Genomic DNA, 6,183 nt, shown 5'->3' with positions numbered 1-6,183 from the left:
AGGGGGGGCAAGCAGGGGAGGGGCGGGGGGGGGGGACAGAGGACCCGAAGCAGGCTCTGTGCTAACAGCAGAGAGTCCCATGTGGGGCTCAAACTCACAAACTGCAAGATTATGACCTGAGCTATAGTTAGATGCCCAACCAACTGAGCCACCCAGGCGGCCCATACATCTGTGTTTAGAAGAGGCAATGAAGGGCAATGGTTAAGGGTTTGGCCTCTGGAGTTGGACTTCTTGTGTTCAAATTCTGGCCTGTCACATTCAAATCGTGTGACCTTAGAGAAGCTGTCTACCCTCTCTGAGCCTCAATTTCCTCAATCTATAAGGTGAAAATGAGGACATTACCTACCTCATAGAGTTATTATTAGGATGAAATAAGTTAATAAGTATAAAGTACTTCAAACAGTGCCTGGTATATGGTAAGTGCCAGGTAAGTGCTAGATGTCATTATTTATACACACCCACAGAAAAAGTACAGCATTGTTTTGCATATTTTTTTTAATTCAAATTCAGGTTAGTTAACATACAGTGTAGTATTGGTTTCAGGAGTAAAACCCAGTGATTCATCACTTACATAGAATACCCAGTGTTCCTCCCAACAAGTGCCCTCCTTAGTGCCCATCACCCACTTAGCTCATCCCCCCCACCTACCTCCCCTCTAACAACCCCTAGTTTGTTCTCTGTATTTGCATATTTTTAAAAAACATAATGGTTTCAGGGGGGCCTGGCCGGCTCAGTCTGTGGAGCATGCGACTCTTGATCTTGGGTAATGAATTGAAGCTCTACGTTGGGGATAGAGTTTACTTAAAAAAATAAATGTAACAAAACCATAATGGCTTCAGAATGAATTCATATCAATCAGCAATTTGTTTTTTAACCAAAAATGTGTCTCAAAAATACTTCCCTGTCAGTCTGGATCAATCGAACTCTTTTTGAACTGATGCTTAGTATCCCATGTTATACCCAGTTCATTAAAATGCCTTCCTACTTACGGACATTTAGGTGGTTTCCAATTTCTCACAACTACAATGCAGTAGCCTACTAATTGATTTCCCTTTTTCCATTCCTGTTCTCCTTCCCTCTGTTTTCAGCACAGTAGCCAGAATTATCCCATTAAAAGCAGAGAGCTGACCAATGCTCAAAACCCTCCCAGGCCTCCCACCTCATTCAGAGTAAAGATCAAAGTCTTCACAATAGCCCAGCTGGTCTGCCAGAATATCTCCTGACATTCTCCTCCTTGTCCAGTTGATTCAGCCACCCTGACTTCCTAGCTATTTCTAAAACACGCCTGCTATGCTCTTCCTTCAGCTATCTGGATGGCTCACTCTTCACCTTCTGCAAGTCTTTGTCCAAATGTCCCTGAACTACCCTACTTAAAATTACAACACTCCTTCACATGGAGGCCAAAACAGTGATGGTGAAATTGTGGGTAGACTGGACCAGATGTGTCTGCCCTTTCAGCTCTAAAATGCTGCTTTGGTGATTTCAGACCTCACGGTCTGCCATTCATGAAGAATGGGAACTTGAGACTCCGTCTAGAATGTCATCAATGCAGAAGGAATGACGGGAGATGAATCCCTTGGGTCAGGCTCACCCCTTGGAACGACTTGGGAAGTTCTCACACACATCCTGGCCCGAGGCACTGCTCATTCACTCACTCACCTACTGAGCACCTTCTGTCTAGTACGCCCTGGACCCAGCACAGGTCTGCTGCCCCTGCTCTCCTAATGTAAAGCGAGCTCCCTTTACCTCCACCCCAGCCTGGGCCTGGCTACTCCGTGGCCCTGCAGGTCCCTAGTAGCTGGGTGATTGATGTGTCTGCTGAAAGTGGGAGGCCACAGTGTAGGCAGACCCTGTCCTTCCTTTGTCTCTGTCCAGCCCCTGCCTTCCTCTTGTCATTGTTATCTGCCCCTTGGGGCCTGGAGAGCAAATGATTTTGCATTTATCACCTCCTAATATACTACATCATTTATTTACCTTGTTTAGAGTCTATCTTCTCTAGTGGAATGTCAGGTTCCCAAGGACAGAGATTTTGTCTGTCTTTTCACTACTCTATCCTCACATTCAGTACAGTGACTGACACATGGTAGGTGCTCAATTCATGCTGTAGTAACCGTGCCTCTGTACCTCTATGTGAAAGTAGATGAATATCTCTTGGAACTAAACCTAGAAATACAAGTCCTAGGTCACAGGGCATACATGTTTGATATGGGTGAAAAATGGTACCTTCTTGCTTAAATTAAATTTAAATTTATTTTAAATTTCAGTATTACTAGTTGAGGCCAACCACCTTTGCATGTCTTTTCTTTTCTTTTTTAACTTGAAGGTCCAACTGGCTTTATTTAAAAAAAAAATTTTTTCAATGTTTATTTATTTTTGAGACAGAGAGAGACAGAGCATGAATGGGGGAGGGTCAGAGAGAGGGAGACACAGAATCCGAAACAGGCTCCAGGCTCTGAGCTGTAAGCACAGAGCCCGACGCGGGGCTCGAACTCACGGACCGTGAGATCATGACCTGAGCCGAAGTCGGCCGCTTAACCGACTGAGCCACCCAGGCGCCCCCCAACTGGCTTTATTAAGGGGTTCATGAATCTGGCAGCATCCCATCTACCAAAGAGAGGTAGTGTCCCTTTGCATTATCTTTAATGGCCAATTTTGTTTCTTCTTCTAAGAACTGCCCATCTTCCTCATTTTTTTTTTTTTTTCCTGTTGAGTTTTGGTCCTTTTCTCACTGATTCATAGGAGATTTTTTTTTTTTAATTTTTTTTTCCAACGTTTTTTATTTATTTTTGGGACAGAGAGAGACAGAGCATGAACAGGGGAGGGGCAGAGAGAGAGGGAGACAAAGAATCGGAAACAGGCTCCAGGCTCCGAGCCATCAGCCCAGAGCCTGATGCGGGGCTCGAACTCACGGACCGCGAGATCGTGACCTGGCTGAAGTCGGACGCTCAACCGACTGCGCCACCCAGGCGCCCCGAGATTTTTTTATTTATATATTGGGTTCTAATTCTTTGTACTATGTGTTGGAAATATTTCACTCAGTCTTTCTTGTTTGTTTTCCTTTTGTCAAACAGAATTAAAAAATTTTTTAATGTTTATTTATTATTGAGAGACAGGGGGAGATAAAGCACGAGCAGGGGAGGAACAGAGAGAGAGGGAGACACAGAATCCAAAGCAGGCTCCAGGCTCTGAGCTGTCAGCACAGAGCCAGACGCGGGGCTCAAACTCACAAACTGTGAGATCATGACCTGAGCCGAAGTCAGATGCTTAACCGACTGGGCCACCCTGGTGCCCCTATTCAATATGAGTTTTAGACTCAACTTGGCAAGTTCCATGACAAAACGTTTTATATTGGAAATTTCATCGGAATTGCCTTGAACCCTTCATATGGAAAATTAAAAGCTTTACAATATTGGACCTCCCCACCCACTAACAAAGTATAAAATTTTTTACTTATTTTTATAGTTATTCAACCAAGCTTTACAGGTTTTAATTTTCAGATAAAGGTCTTAGGTATCTTTTCTTAAATGTTGTAGTTTTTATTACAGCGATCTTCCCCCCTTTTCGCTTCTATTATTTTCTAACTGATTATCGATGATCTTTAGGACCAGATGTCCTTAATTCAAATTCCACCTCCTCCATTTATTGATTTTTAGACACATTCACTCAACTTCCCTGAGCCTTTGTTTTCTCTTTTATAATACCAGGATGACAAAGCAAGGGACGTAAATGGAATTAAAAGGGAAGGACCAAGCAATCATAAACGGCGAGTTTAAGCCAGTAACGTCAGGGCCTAGACTTAAGGAAGACTTTGAGAGACTCCTCCTTGGCAGAGAAGCTGAGGGCGAGTCTATGTTGTACACAGGGGACTCTATGTTAGAACGAAGAGAATTTCGATGAACATTCAAGGCACCATACACCACTGTAGGGAGAATAATAAATATTTTTCTTCGGTTAAAGTTTTGGGGAGGTCCAGGTGCGCGCCGTTCTGTTACCTGAAGCGACTCCTCATCTCCTCAGTTGGTACCACCTCTCCCGAATAATTTGTAGTCGAGCATTCTGGGCTTTGTAGTAATTTCCTTATTAGAGTTGTTCCACGGGGCTCGCGCAGTTGCTTGAGACTACATTTCCCAGGAGGCTCCCGGGCCGGTTGTTTGCTTGTCCCTCAACATGACTTCCGGCGTCCCGGCGCACTGCTGGGCCAATCGGGAGGCTAAGACTGCCCATTCCTGGCCCTCTGATTGGTGCATTCGACCAGAGAGCCTGGGTTCAAATTTTCAACGGTACTGAATGAGGCCCGCGGCGGGTGTTCCGGACGCTCGGTTGTCAGAGCTGAGGTGAGGTGAGCCTTGGGGAGAAACGGGGAGCAGCTGGGGGTGCGGGGCTGCTTTCTTTGCTGCTGTCTGCTGCTCTGCCTGGTTCTCGAACGGCTGGAGGTGGCTCGCCTCTAAGCCCGTAGTGCGGCCCGAGCGTCTTGGCCCGGGCTTCACAGGCGGCGGCGGTGGTGTGTGTGGGCTCCGTCTTGGCCGGGCCGAGAGGGAGCTAGACTTCGGACCACCGCTTTCTTGGTGACAGGATTTTCCCGTGAAGTGTGGCCGGACCGAGGCTGGCGGGCTGCGTCTCGAGGTAGAGACGGAGGCAGGCCGTGGGAAATAGGGGGAAGGAGGGTTGGTGGGAGGTTGTAGGCTAATAACGGTAACGACCATTGTTACCACGAAGGGATGAAATAAGCATTCACTGGAGTGAGCACTCTGCGTGCGTTTTCTCGTTCAATTTTCGCACCAAGCCGATGAAGCAGGCGCTGTTCGTAACCCCCACTTTATAGAGGAGGAAACAGGCCCAGATTTCAAGAAATGGGTGCAACAGTAGCCCCGCCCTCAAGGAGTGTGGCTTGGGTGGAGGAAAACTGATGTCGGCACAGGCAACTGCATTTAAAAACTATTGTGTAAGAAAGAAAGGTAATAGATACGGTGTGAGAATTGCGGGACAGGTTAATTGCAATTGGAGTTGTCTTTCTGTTTGGGGTTTAAAATTCGTCCTGTTTTATCTGTATCTGCTTAGCCCTCCCCCTTTGTAACGAATAACTAGGTATTCTTTCCTTTCTAATTTTCTATCCTAGAACGTTTATAGGTTGGAGAGGAAAGGAAAAGTGTGAGCCAGACTATAAAAAGCAGCCCCCCCCCCTTTTTTTTTTTTTGATGTATGGTTTCTTTGTCTCACATACAGTTTTCTAGTAGTTAAGTACCCAGGACTTTCCCCAATCAGTCTTGCTTAGGACCAGACAGCGTCCATCGCTCTCCTGATCTTGCTCTGAGGTCATTGCTTTATGTACTCCCAGGTTCATTCCGTTTTACCTTGTCTTGACATCCTATGACCTTTCTTTGTATCTTTTCTATGTCTCACTTTTTCTATGTCTCACTCATCGGATGCCAGAATTTGAATTATTTACTACTATGATAAGGATATTCTTCTGTTGTGTCGTCAGTGTATCCTATCATAACCCCTGTCCAGCCACCCCTAGATCAGCCTTGGTTGTTTTGGAGTAACACTGTTGGTGTGGTGTGTTAGCTCAGCGTTAAGTTGCCACTCTCGGGATAAAAGTTACTGTTGCTCCCAGCTCACTTAGCTAATTAATTGACTTTTTGAGGGTGTACCGTGTGCTCAGACTGGTATTAGATGCTATGGGTATTCAGATGTATGATGTTCTCGTGGGTTTTCTGGTATGTTTGAGGACAGAAGACTGATTCAGATTGACAAGTGACAATCTGAACAAGATGTGACCGAATTGGAGTCCTCTAGTGTTATGTATCGTAGGCGCCCTGGCAATGTAGAGGTGAGGGAGATCAGTGAAGCTTCAGACAAGCAAGGTGTGTCTTTGTGAAGCAGAGAGGACACATACTGGCTCTTGGTAAGCAGAGTGTGGTTAGACAAGAACTAGAACAGTCTTGGTGCACAGAAGTTGCCCACTTAATATCTGCTGTATTGGATAGGCAAGAGGGCATTATCTAAATTGACTACACAACTGCAGATATGAAAAACTGGATGACTTCAGCTAGGTCGGTCAATTTGTTTAAATTTTAAAATTATTTATTTATTTATTATTATTTTTTTTTAATTTTTTTTTTTTAACGTTTATTTATTTTTGAGACAGAGAGACAGAGCGTGAACCAGGGGAGGGGCAGAGAG

At 45.2% G+C, this 6,183-nt stretch overlaps 1 protein-coding gene across 7 annotated transcripts in view; it reads left to right on the top strand.

Moving 5' to 3' along the window:
- The first annotated feature begins 4,255 nt into the window (after positions 1–4,255).
- Positions 4,256–6,183, top strand: part of TPX2 (TPX2 microtubule nucleation factor) — a 59,122-nt gene continuing 57,194 nt past the window's right edge. For 3 of the 7 annotated variants that reach the window (XM_049650961.1, XM_049650951.1, XM_049650952.1), the window contains exon 1: positions 4,280–4,334. The gene's annotated coding sequence lies outside the window, so the exon portion shown is untranslated. Of the gene's footprint in view, positions 4,340–4,387; positions 4,624–6,183 lie in introns of those variants that run through there. The other 4 variants (XM_049650958.1, XM_049650955.1, XM_049650959.1 and 1 more) reach the window with 4 other exon arrangements.

The sequence above is a fragment of the Panthera uncia genome (genome assembly GCF_023721935.1).
Source record: "Panthera uncia isolate 11264 chromosome A3 unlocalized genomic scaffold, Puncia_PCG_1.0 HiC_scaffold_11, whole genome shotgun sequence".
NCBI classification, from domain to species: domain Eukaryota; kingdom Metazoa; phylum Chordata; class Mammalia; order Carnivora; family Felidae; genus Panthera; species Panthera uncia.
This window is presented reverse-complemented; position numbering and strand designations above follow the sequence as displayed.